This window comes from Lontra canadensis, unplaced genomic scaffold, assembly GCF_010015895.1.
Source record: "Lontra canadensis isolate GAN:19392208 unplaced genomic scaffold, GSC_riverotter_1.0 scaffold5, whole genome shotgun sequence".
In the NCBI taxonomy this organism is placed as follows: Eukaryota; Metazoa; Chordata; class Mammalia; order Carnivora; family Mustelidae; genus Lontra; species Lontra canadensis.
In genome coordinates, this window is record NW_022630999.1 from 39,508,612 (window position 1) to 39,522,534 (window position 13,923).

Here is a 13,923-nt window from a genome sequence, read left to right on the forward strand (position 1 = left end):
GGCAGAGGCTTTAACCCACTGAGCCACCCAGGCGCCCCAGTTCTTAGATGTTCTGATGTCGTTTTTATTTTCTTTTCATGTTCTCATTTCCATTTGAAAAGTTTCCATGATTCTGTTGACGTTCACTGACTCTTTCCTTGGAGTGCTAAACTTGGTGAGCAGATCAAAGGCATTCTTCATTTCGGTTACTTGCTTCTTGATTTCTTGCATGTGCTTTTGATTTTCTTGCATTGTTGTTCTCTCTCTGGTGACAGAGTATTGTAAAACTCTTGTCTGATAATTCCTACATTTGTGTCACATCTGAATTTGTTTCCGAGGATGGTTTTGATTCTTTAGGTTGTGTAATTTTGTTGAAATTTGGACATTACATGTGCAATAGGTATTATCTATGTTGTCATGGGAGAAGTTACACTAATTTGCCTAGGATTTCAGCTTTCTTTAGTGATAGGTTTCAAATACCTCTACTGTTTGTATTTATACCTCTCTTGGATTTAGGGTTTCTCTTTGCCCTGTTCCTCAGAAAGAGTATACATCTAGGGACCTCTTTCAACTGCAATTCACTGTTAATATACATGAGGTTTATTGGGATTGTTGGGTGGATATGAGAGAAGGAAAGCAAGCCACATACTTTGGAATAAATCTCAGATTTACAGTTCTCCCCTCTCTTTGTGATTTGCCTTTCTTGTTTTTCTGGTTCTTTTCCAGGCATACAACTTTCATCTTTTTTGTCCCCTCATCTGTTTTACTTTCAGCTCACAATCTTTTTTTTTTTTTTTTTGGAAACTCTGTCCTGTTGTGAATTAGTTTTTCCTTCTCTTTTTCATATATGAAGCTGGAAAATGTACAGTGTTATGTAGTTTCTTTCTACCATGGGAAATAAGGTCTGGCTAAGGGATTCCCTGAGACCTGGGCTTCAAGAAGAGGGTTTGGAGGGTATCAGTGGTGTCTCTTCATTTATTCCTCGGAGTCATGAAGTTGTTTTTTTCAGGGTTTTTTTTTTTGTTTGTTTTGTTTTGTTTTTTTTTTTGGTGAAAGCCTCGTGCAGTCTCTGGAAGGAATTGTGACCCTCAGAAGTTTCTTACTCCAGTCCACACTCCGCTGGCAGCAATTTCTGATTTTTCAATAAAGTAAGTCTTATTATCATTCATGGCTTCCAGCTTCTGCTGGTCCTGCCTCTCCACAAATGGGGATAACTGTTTGTCCTCTGCTCTGGGTTTTCTGATAGTTCTAAGAAAGTTGTTCATTTTCAGATTGTCCAGCTTTTCTTATTGTGGACAAAGAGTGCCAAATTATGACACTTCTACAACTTGGACCTGAAACGAAAAGACTAGCTGGTTTTAAAATTAAAGATAAATTAACTTTAAAATTATATCAAGGATCAATTTATTAATGACAAACAGCATTATATTCATAAGATAAAATCACTGAATAGATTATTGTTATTTAAGTGTAAACTTGTAGGAGCATGTATTTCCAAATATTTTATCCATGCTCGAAAACAGAAGAGTCAAAATGATTTGAAGCATTTGGATTTCAAATTCTCAGTTTACAGATCATCTCATTTGTATTTCTGAGCTCTCACAGCAAATTTATTACAGCCTACTATTTATTTTCAACTCTATGAAGTATTTTTCTTTTCTTCTTCCTTTAAAGATTTTATTTATTTGACAGACAGAGATCACAAGTAGGCAGAGAGGCAGGCAGAGAGAGAGAGGGAAGCAGGCTCCCTGCTGAGCAGAGAGCCCGATGTGGGGCTCGATCCCAGGACCCTGGGATCATGACTTGAGCTAAAGGCAGACGCTTTAACCCACTGAGCCACCTAGTTGCCCCTGAAGTATTTTCTTTAGAATAGTGTGCAGTATATAACTTTGGTATAGGAGTATAACAAATTTTTAAAAATCCTAGTACTTCTACAATTGTTTCTGCTTTATTCTTACCCTGTGGGAACTCCATGGACCTCACTGTGTTCTATTCAGGCACCATCATATTCTTCACTCGTCTACCATCCCTCAGCTTCACTGATCCATACAATATCCTCTGAAGTGCTATATGATATTTAATTCTTAATTCTCTTTAGGCATATCTAGTTCCTTGTGTTTCGTTGGCACTCAAACTAAAATCTTGTTTCAGATCTCTATAGGATTCCTAAGCAAGTATTTGTATTGTGTCAATCATAAAGTCTTGGGCACTTCCCACTTCACAGTGGCTGTTATTTTTCTTGATTTCTGCATTAATGTAATTATCAACCCATCTGTGCTTCAGTTTCTGCTTTGTACTTTCCTTAAATCTTTTGGTAGACATGTGATTCTTTCTTCCTTCACTCACTAGTTCCCAAACCCCTAAATTTCTACTCTACGTTTAGAATCAGATAAATAATGCAAGTAACATGCATTTTATAAAATTACATTGTATGAATAAAGAAATGTACATGAGGTGGGAAAGAAATGTCCATAAACTACACTCTTTCTGGAGAAGTTAACATGTACACATATTTATCTATTTCCCCCCTTTCATACATAATAACTTGGGATGAGGATTTTTCTTCTCTACATTCTATGAAAACTAACAAGATGAGTTAGCGATTGGCTAGGTTTGCTTTGTGAAAGTACTAAATGTGATCTGTCCTTAATATGAAAATGCTATTTTAAGTAGTACAGAAAAGTTCATTAGACATGTTTAATGAAATCTTTTTTTTTTAAAGATTTTATTTATTTATCTGATAGACAGAGATCATAAGTAGGCAGAGAGGCAGGCAGAGAGAGAGGAGGAAGCAGGCTCTCTGCTGAGCAGAGAGCCCGATGTGGGGCTCGATCCCAGGACCCTGGAATCATGACCTGAGCCGAAGGCAGAGGCTTAACCCACTGAGCCACCCAGGCACCCTGTTCAATGAAATCTTAAAAAAAAAAAAATTTATGTATTTGACAGGGATCACTAGTAGGCAGAGAGCAGGCACAGAGAGAGAGAGGGAAGCAGGCTCCCCGCTGAGCAGAGAGCCCGATGCAGAGCTCGATCCCAGGACCCTGAGATCATGACCTGAGCCGAAGGCAGAGGCTTAACCCACTGAGCCACCCAGGTGCCCCTGTTTAATGAAATCTTAAGAATTTATTTTTTTTATTTTTTTTTAAAAGATTTTATTTATTTATGAGAGAGAGAGAGAGCGAGCACAGGCAGACAGAATGGCAGGCAGAGGGAGAAGCAGGCTCCCTGCAGAGCAAGGAGCCCGATGTGGGACTCGATCCCAGGACGCTGGGATCATGACCTGAGCCGAAGGCAGCTGCTTAACCAACTGAGCCACCCAGGCGTCCCGAAATCTTAAGAATTTAAATGAACCATCTGAAAGTTAACTCCAAATTTAATGATAGTCATATTAATTACCAAGGGAGTTTGGAGTTCAAGAAAGTTACTAACAGCTAGACAAAACTGATTTTAATCATCAAATTTAAAAGCCATTCAAGTACTGTTTTGTAGGAACGAGAGAAAAAAATATGGAAAGAAATGAAAAAAATGATGGAAAGGGTGAGGAGAAAAAAGTAAAGGACATGATCTTAGGGAAGAAGACTTATTTCAGTTTTTTAACTATATTGATTGATTTGATAATATGGTTTAAAATCCCATTGAATCTTCATATTTTTACTAAATCATGTTTTTTAAAAGATTTTATTTATTTATTAGAGAGAGAGATCACAAGCAGGCAGAGAGGCAGACAGAGAGAGAGGAGGAATCAGGCCCCCTGCTGAGCAGAGAGCCTGATGTGGGGCTCGATTCTGGATCCTGGGATCATGACCCGAGCAGAAGGCAGAGGCTTAACCCACTGAGCCACCCAGATGCCCCTAAATCATGTTTTTAAAGATTTTACTTATTTGAGATAGAGAAAAAGAGAGAGAGAAACTGAGAGAATGAGTGGGAGGAGGGGCAGAAGGAGAAGCAGATTCCCTGTGGAACAGGAGCCCAACCTGGGACTCCATCCCAGGACCCTCGGATCATGATCAGAGCCCAAGGCAGATGCTTAACTGACTGAGCCACCCAGGTGCTTACTAATTCATTTTTGATAGTGCTTAGACCAGTTAAACATACTTAGTTACAAAAGACTTTCATTAGCATGCTAAGTCAACTCCGTGGAAATACAGTTGCTATCAGTGGTATTCAGGGCTGTCATTTTTAATTTCTTGTCCACAGAAGTTTTAGAAATGGAGTTTAAGTAAACACATTTGCTCGTGCACAGAAGGGAGTAATAATGAGTCAAAATAGTTCAGGTCCGAGGGGCGTCTGGGTGGCTTAGTGGGTTAAGCCTCTGCCTTTGGCTCAGGTCACAATCTCAGGGTCCTGGGATTGAGCGTTGCATTTGGCTCTCTGCTCAGCGGGGAGCCTGTTTCTATCCCCCTCTCTCTGCCTGCCTCTCTGCTTGTGATCTCTCTCTGTCAAATAAATAAAATCTTTAAAAAAAAAAAAAAAGTTCAGGTCCGTGAAGTATTCTGCAAGGTTTAGGAAAGTGTGTGTGTTTATCACTGACAGACATTTTATGCTCATTTTATGGGTACAAAGTGAAAAACAAACATTGATCTCTGCAAAACTATTTCAGCTAAGAAAGTGCTAATACATTCTTAGATTTTTGAGCCACAGTGAAGTCTGTCAGGTCTTGGAGGGATAATTGTGGACTTTTTCCAAAAACAAGCCGTGGTTATCAATATTCCCAAATCCTGACAATTGCTCATTTTTTCCCTCTCAGCCCCACAAACAGAATTTTATCGGTTCTTGTGTCCTACTTACTCTGACTTGTTCTATTTCTGTCTTGCACTGGGATTTCATTATTTTTATTCAGTTGATTCTCTGCATCCATGAGCATGAAGGGAACAAAAAACTAATGTTTTGTCCAAATAGGACCCCAAAGTATTGGACATTTGCCAACGTAAGAATGTAAGTTTGTAATCAAAATATTTGCAGTTGTCATTCTGTGAACAAAAAATGACTTTAAAACAGCTTTCAAAAGGTATGTTGGACAGTAAGTCCAAAAATTAAGGGAGAACTGGGGGGAAAGGCTAATGGTGAAGTTTCCCTACACTGAAGGAGAATTAAATGAAGGAATATGTTTTAGAATAATAAGAAAATGGTACTGAAATATAGTAGGAAGTTTCTATTTAGTTAAATGTGGGGATTTTTGGGGGGTGCCTGGGCATCACAGTGGTTAAGTGTCTAAGCCTTTGGCTTAGGTCATGATCCCGGGGTCCTGGGATCGAGTCCCACATCGGGCTCTCTGCTCGGCGGGGAGCCTACTTCTCCCTCTCCCACTCCCCCTGCTTGTGTTCCCTCTCTCGCTGTGTCTCTCTCTGTCAAATAAATAAAATATTAAAAAAAAAGAAAAAAGTAGTTTTTTAAAAAAATTACCAACAACTATAGTGAAGAGAAAGGTGATGAACATTCTGTTAATGTGTAAGGATTACAAAAAGAAGGGACTTCTCATAATGGAGAAACGGAATAGACTTATGTTTCTACTCTAAACAATGGCTTTCAAGAAACTGGAAATCCTACAAAAAAGGAAAATAATCCCTGAGAAATGAGAAACAAACCAAATGAGCCCTGCAATCCCCCAGTTTACTGTAACGAGAGTTTCCAGGCCTTAAAGCCAAAAGGGTAACCGAAGCGGGGGGGTAGGAATGGGGACACTCGCAGAGTGGAGCTGATGTTGCTGAAAGTCTACATAGTTCTAGAGAGTTTGGAGTCAAATTACTCCACATTCTGCTACTTCTATTTTTAGTTCTTTTAGGAAACTTCATACTGTTTCCACAGTGGCTGAACCAGGTTACACCCCCACCCACAGTGTTTGAGTGTTGATTTGTCTTCACCTCTTCACCAACATTTGTTTCTTGTACATTTGATTCCAGTCATACTGACAGGTGTGAGATGGTATCTCAGCGTAGCTTCGATTTGCATTTCCCGGACATGGAGCATCTCTTCATGTGCCTGTTGGCCATCTGTACATTCTCTTTGGAGACATGTCTATTCGAGCCTATGTCCATTTTCTAACTGGATGGTTAATTTTGGGTGGTGTTGAGTTGTGTAAGATTTTTACAGATTTTGGATACTGACCCTTTAACAGATAAGTCATTTGAAAATATCTTCTCCCATTCCCTAGGCTGAAGTTTAGTTTTGCTGATTGTTTCCTTTATGGTACAGAAGCTTTTCATTTTGTTGTTGTTCCAAAACTTTATTTTGGCTTGTATTTCCCTTGTCCCAGCAGACATATCTAGAAAAATGTTGCTACAAAGGATATCAGAGACATGAAAACCTGTTCTCTCTTCTCAGGTTTTTATGGTTTCAGGTCTCACATCTAGGTTCATAATCCATTTTGAGTTTATTTTTGTGTATGGTCTAAGTGGTCCCGGCTCATTCTCTTGCTATCTAGTTTTCCCCAGCACCATTTATTGAAGAGATTGGTTTTTTCCCCACTGTATGTTCTTGCCTCCGTTGTCAAAAGTTAACTGAGCATGAATTTGTGGGGTGATTTCTGGGCCTTTTATTCTGTTCCCTTGATCTTTTTGTCTTTTTTTGGTGACAGTACCATACTTTTTTTGATTATTGCAGCTTTGTAAATTAACTTTACATCCAGATTTGTAATACCTCTAGCTTTCTTCTTCTGTTTCAAGATTGCTTTGGCTATTCAGGTTTCTTTTTTGGTTCCATACAAATTTTAGGATTTCTTGCTCTAGTTCAGTGAAAAATGCTGCTGGTATTGATAGGGACTGCATTAAATCTATAGATGGTTCTGGGTAGTAGGCACATTTTAACAATATTTATTTTCCAATCCATGAGCATGGAATATCTTTCTTTACCAAAGAATACAAAAACGTTCTTTGAAAAGATTTATGTACCCCTATGTTTATTGCAGCATTATTACAATAGCCAAATTATGGAAGCAGCCCAAGTGTCCCCTGATAGGTTAAGGGGTGTGTGTACACACACACATATGAATATTAACCAGTCATAAAATAATGAAATCTTGCCATTTGCAACCACATGGATGGATCTAGAGAATATAATGCTAAGTGAAATAAGTTATTCACAGAAAGGTAAATACCATATAATTGTACTCATCTGTGGAATCAAGGAACAAAACAATAAACAAATAAGAATCTACTTTTTTTGGTTTATCTTGTTTTTAACTGTAGAGAAGACACAGATGATGCCTGAAGGGGAAGTGGGTGGGAGGTGGTAAAACAGGTGAAGTGGATGACAAGTAGACTTGTTGTGAAGAGCACTGAATAATGTAAATGATTGCTGCATTGTACACCTGAAAGTCCTACAACACCTTTGTTCACTACGCTGGGATTAAAATTTAAACAAATAAAAATGAAAGAAAAGATAGAGTTTGCAGAACAAAGAGAGAAGAGAACTCACTGAGGTTTGCAGAGACTTGCCTTAGAGTAATGGTGGTATATGAACAGGCCCACACACACGGGAAGAAACTACCTGACAGCTGGAAAAGGACCAATGAAAGGGTTTAGACCAACAGTGTCCATTGTTCTCATGGGCCTGTGCTACAGGCTATTTATTTATTAGACAAAGATCACAAGCAGGCAGAGAGGCAGGTAGGGAGGAGGAAGCAGGCTCCCCGCTGAGCAGAGAGCCTGATGTAGGGCTTGATCCCAGGACCCTGGGATCATGACCTGAGCCGAAGGCAGAGGTTTAACCCACTGAGCCACCCAGGCGCCCCTGGTTATAAATTTTTAAAGACATCCTGAGGAAAAGTATATGTACAGAGAAACAATAGTAAGGATGAAAGTGATTTTTTTATTACATCAAAGCAAGAGAGAAGACCGTTGATCAACATCTTAGAAGTATTGAAGAAAAAGTTGTCAAGCACAAACGTGATGAACAGAGAAAACTCTTCTAAAATTGAAGGTAAAAGAATTTTTTTTTTTTTTCCACTACAACCTAAGAGAATGCATGTACCAGATCTATAGTAGAAAAGCAGGTAGAAGTAGTGTTTTAGAATTCTGGTCCCATCTAGCAAAGAAGGAAGACCCTGAACTCACCTCCCTGAACATCCCAAATTTACACTATTTATATATAGAACAGATCCTCCTGAAGAAAAGTGGAGGGCAGAGCTGAACAACCACTATGCAACAAAAGGCCACACAGAACACAGACAGAGAGAGACTTGGCAACACAGCAACACACCCCCGACAATGCAGATTGCTACAGAAAAGAATAGTACTAAAGGACTAGGAGCAGATTTGTCTGTCCTGGGGCAGAGAAAAGAAAGCTACCATCTTATTTTTATTTTTTAGACAGAGAGTGGGGAGCGGGAGGGAGAGAGAGAAAACCTTAAGCAGATTCCCCACCGAACATGGAGCCCTCTAGAGTCAGGTCCCATCTCATGACCATGAGATCATGACCTGAGATGAAATCCAAAGTAGGATGCTTAACCAACTGGGCCACCCAGGTGCCCCCAAAGCTGCCATTTTAAAGAGAAACTAGTATATGAAAGACCCAGTTGCTTTCCAAGTTCTCTGGGTTGAAGGGGCTGATGAAAACCATGTTTACCTTCTCCCTCCATCCTGCTAGAGTAGCTAGGGACAGGCTTCCTTCCACATGCCAAACGCAGCCTGTAGCTTCAGTGAGCCTCCCAGGTCCTAGCCCACATGAGCCATGAATATGCTGGCTATAAAAAGTTGTAATTTAAAAAGAACAACTAGAAAATAAAGGACCTAGCCCTAGGACCCCCAAATGGCAAGGGAGCTTTGAGAAATTTCTATGAGTCTGAGGGTCTGGAAAATGCCACTGCTTATATTCCTTATCTACCTTGATAGTACAGACAGGAGCAAAGTCTGGCCTGCAGCCTCAGAGAGTCCTGGCCCATATCACTTTGGCTCCACACAGCTTGGTAGGGTGTTCTTGATGTAGACCGAGAACTCTGTGACCTTCTGGCTCATACCTTCTTCTGCTATAGCCAAAACCCTCCGAGTACCCCGGAAACTGCCTGCCTGTGCCTACCTTGACTCCAGCCTTCCCACCAGGAGAACCCCTTTGCTGAACACCCCACCTGACCCTAGCATTCTTCACTTGAGCTTCAGCTGTTCCACCAGGGCACCCTCTCCATGGAGAGCCCTAGGCCTACCCCAGCCTATGCCCACTTCAGCTACAGCTGTCCTGCCATAGCAACCTCTGTTTGAAGTGCCCCAGGATGCTAGCTTGCACCCCTTTTTGGCTCCAGCTGCCGTGCTAAGATGTCTCCTGCACAGAATACCCCAGACCTCCCTTGCCCACATCCTGGCACAGCTCCATTCACCTCCCTAGGGTACTCTCTGCACAGAGAGCCCCAGCACACACAGACTTTCCCTTTATCTTCAATCGTTCTGCCACAGGGCCCTCTGTACAGAGAGTCTTGGGACCACTACAGCCCGTGAACCCTTGAGCTCTGCCACCCTATCAAGGCACCCACACAAGTGTCCTCAGATCCCCAGCCCACACACCACCACTCCAACTAGCCAGCCAAAGTCACTGGGCACACGGAGTCTACACAGCGAATGACCACGCACAAGATCATGACTTCAAATTTAGGAGAAGTAGCTGTGCCACCTAATTCATAGAAACAAATGCAGAAAGTGAAGCAAAATGAAAGTAGAAGAATATAGGCCAATGAAAGAACCAGAAAAAAATCTCAGAAAAAGAACTATGTGCAATCTGCCTGATTAAAAATTTGAAATATTTTCCAGGATAGGTCACATCTTAGACCACAAAACAGTCTCAATAAACTTAAGAAGGTTAAAATGATATCATCCAATTTTTGTGGTAAGAATAGTACAGAACTAGAAAATAATTACAAGAAAAAAATGGGGGGGGGGGAAGCATATGGAGCCTAAACAACATGTTATTAAGCAACTGATGGGTCAACAAAGAAATCAAAGAGAAAATGAAAAAAATGTATGGATACAAATGAAAAATGAAAAAACAACAGTCCAAAATCTGGGACTCAGTGAAAGAAGTTCTAAGAGGGAAATTTATAGAGATATAGGGCTGCCTCAAGAAACAAGAGAAATCTCAAAAAAAAAACAAAAACAAAGCAAAACTAATGTTACACATAAAGGAACTAGGAAATGGAAAATAAAGTCCTAGTATAAAGAAGGAGATAATAAAGTCCAGAGAAAAAAGGAAAAGATCAAGGAAACCAACAACTGGTCCTTTGAGGAGATGAATTTACAAATGTTTAGCCAGACTCATCAAGAGAGAGGACACAAATAAAATGAGAACTGAAAGAGAAGTAACAACCAATACCACAGAACAAAGGATTATGAGACTACAATGAAAAATCATATGCCAACAAATTAGACAACTTAGAAGAAATGGATAAACCCCTAGAAATAAACAATCTTCCAAAACTAAATCAGAAAGAAGTAGAATATATGAACATACTAATTACTAGCAAAAGAATTCAATCAGTAATCAAAACTCCCATCATTACAAAGTTCAGAACCAGATGGATTCATAGATAAATTCTACAAAACATTTAAAGAACAGTTAATACTTATTCTCTTTGAACCATTCCAAAAAATCCAAGAGGAAGGAAAATTCCCAAATTCATTCCATGAGGTAGGTCAGTGTTACCTGATACCAAAATAAAAAATGCTACAAAAGGAAAACTATAGGCCAATATCCATGATGAATATAAATGCAAAAATCCTTAACATACTAGTATAAGAATTGCAACAATACTTTAAAAAGGTCTTTCACCGTAATCAAGTGGGATGTATTCTGGGGATGCAAGGGTGGTTCAAAATTTGCAAGTCCATTATGTGATAAACCATGTTAACAAAATGGAAGATGAAAGTAATTTGATTATTTGGGCACCTGGGTGGCTTGGTCAGCTAAGCATATGCCTTTGGCCCAGGTCGGGATCCTAGGGTCCAGGGATTCTCCTCTCCCTCTGCTGCTCCCCCTGCTTGTTCTCTCTCTCTCTCTCTCAGATACATAAATAAAATCTTTTAAAAATTACTTGATTATTTCAATAGATGCAGGGGCACCTGGGTGGCTCAGTCAATTCAACATCCAACTCTTGATTCCAACTCAGGTCATGATCTCAGGGTCATGGGATCAAGCCCCACCTCAGGTTCTGCATCTCTCTCTCCCTTTGTCCCTCCCCCACTTGCATTCTCTCTCTCTAAAATAAAACCTTCAATAGCTACAGATAAAGCATTTGATGAAGTACAATACCCATTTATAAAAACTATCAGCTCAACAGGTTTAGAGGGAATATACCTCAACACAATAAAGACCACAGATGAAAACCCACAGTGAACATCATACTCAGTGGTGAAAAACAGAGTTTTTCCTCTAAAATCAGGAAGAAGACAGAGATGTTCACTTTCACCACTTACATTTAATATAATACTGTGATTCCTAGCTGTAGCAAACAGACAAAGAAAGAACCAATAGGCATCCAGATTGGTAAGGAAGAAATGAAACTGTCACTGTTTGCAGGTAACATGATATTATACATAAAAACTCTAAAGACTATATAAAGAATATTAGAAGTAATGAATTCAGTAAAGTTGCAGGACATAAATACACAGAAATTGAGTTTGAGTTTAACACAAAGTAGCAGAAAGAGAAAATAAGAAAACAATTCCATTTACAACTGTAACAAAAAGAATAAAATATTAATTATAAATGTAAAATTATTTCAGGTTCATGGACTGGATGAATCAATATTGTTAACATGTCTATAATGCCCAGGAAGCCTACAGATTCAATGCAATCCCTATCACAATACCAACAGGGGTGCCTGGGTGGCTCAGGTCATGATCCTAGGGTCCTAGAATCGAGTCCCGCATCAGGCTCCCTGCTCAGTGGGGCGTCTGCTACTCTCTCTTTCTCTCCCCGCTACTAATGCTCTTTCTCTCCCTTGCTCTCTCAAATAAATAAATAAAATCTAAAAAAAAAACCAAACCCCCAAACCAACAAACCAACAAATTTTCACAGAACAAATTGTAAAAAATTTTCTATGGAACTCCAGAACAAACCAACAAAACTCCCAATAGTCAGAGCAATCCTGAGAAAGAAGAATAAAGCTATCACATTCCCAGATTTCAAAATATACTAGGAAGCTGTAGTGATTAAATTAATATGGTACTGACACAAAGATAGACAAGAGTAATGGAAGAGAATAGAGAACCCAGAAAAACAAACCAACATGTTGTATAGTCAATCTATGACAAAGGAGGTAAGAACAGACAATGAGGAAGAGATAATCTCTTCAAAAACTTTGTTGGAAAAACTAGACAGTTACATACAAAATGATGAAACTAGATCACTTCCTCATACCACATTAAAAAGGGAACTCTAATTGGATTAAAGACCTGCATGTGAAACCTGAAACCTTGTAACTCCTAGAAGAAAACATAGTAATTTATTTGACATATACCTTAGCAATATTTTTCTAGATATGTCTCCTCAGACAAGGGAAACAAAAGTAAAAATCAAAGCTTACAGTGAAATAAAATAATAAAAGCTTACAATGAAAAAACCATCAGCCAAATGAAAAGGCAAGCCTGTGAATGGGAAATAACATCTGCAAATAATCTGATCAGGAGTTAATATCCAAAATACAGAAAGAACTGATATCAAAAAGCACTGAAAAAAGAAAAATAATCCATTTTAAAAAGGACAGAAGACCTAGTAGACATTTTTCCAAAGAAGACATACAGATGGCAAACAGACACATGAAAAGATGGGTGGCCACGTCATCAGGGAAATGTAAATCAAAACCACAATGAGATACTAGCTCCTACCTATCAGAATATCTAGAATTAAAAAGATAAGAAAAAACTAGTGCTGGTGAGAATGTGGACAAAAAGGAAACATGCACTGTTGGTGGGAATGCAACCTGGTGCAGCCATTATGGAAAACAGTATGGAGAGTCCTTAAAAAATTAAAAATAGAAGTAACTTATCATCTGGTTATTTCACTACTGGTATTTACTCAAAGAAAATGAGAACACTAATTTGAAAAGATAAATCTATCCCTATGTTTATTACAACACTGTTTACAATAGCCAAGATAGGGAAGCAATCCACGTAGGCATCAACAGATGGATAAAGAAGATGTAGAATGCACACAGTGATATTACTCTGCCATGAAACAGAATGAGATCTTGGCATTTAGTGACCACATGGAGGGGCCTACAGGGTAATACGTTAAATTAAGGAAGTTAGATCAACAGAGACAAATGCCATACGATCTGTAGAATCTAAAAAAGAAAACAAAGGAATACATGAGTAAACAAACAAAAATTAGAAACAGACCCCTAAAGACAAAGAACAAATGGATGCTTGCCAAAAGGAGTGAGGCTGGGGGCTGGGCAAAGTGGCTGAAAGGGAGTGCAAAGTACAGCCTTCTGGTTACGGAATGAAGAAGTCATGGGGATGAAAGGTACAGCATAGGGAAAATAATCACTTATGTATTTTAATGGCATTGAATGGTTACAGATGGTAGCTGCACTTAGGTGAACACAGTGTGTTATAGAATTGTCAAAACATGTTGTATACCTGAAACTAATGTGGAATTGTGTGTTACTTATACTTCAATAAAAAAGTAGTTTTTAATATAGAAGAAAAATGATATCTGATATAAATATGAATCCACACAAAGGAATGAAGACTACTAGACAGCGTAAGTACATGGGTTAATGGGACATTTTTTGGTACCACTTAAAATTTGTTAAAATATTGGCTTTAAAAAAAAACAACAGTGATATAATCCGATATTTATGATATGTGGCAATTATATAACAAAAATAAAATTGGGGAAGGGAGTTACCTAAGTATATTTTGTACTATTTTTATACTATTTGTAAATCGATTTTATTTCACTTAAGATTATGCTATATTAGGGACAACCTTCAGCTCCCATCATGATCTCAGGGTCCTG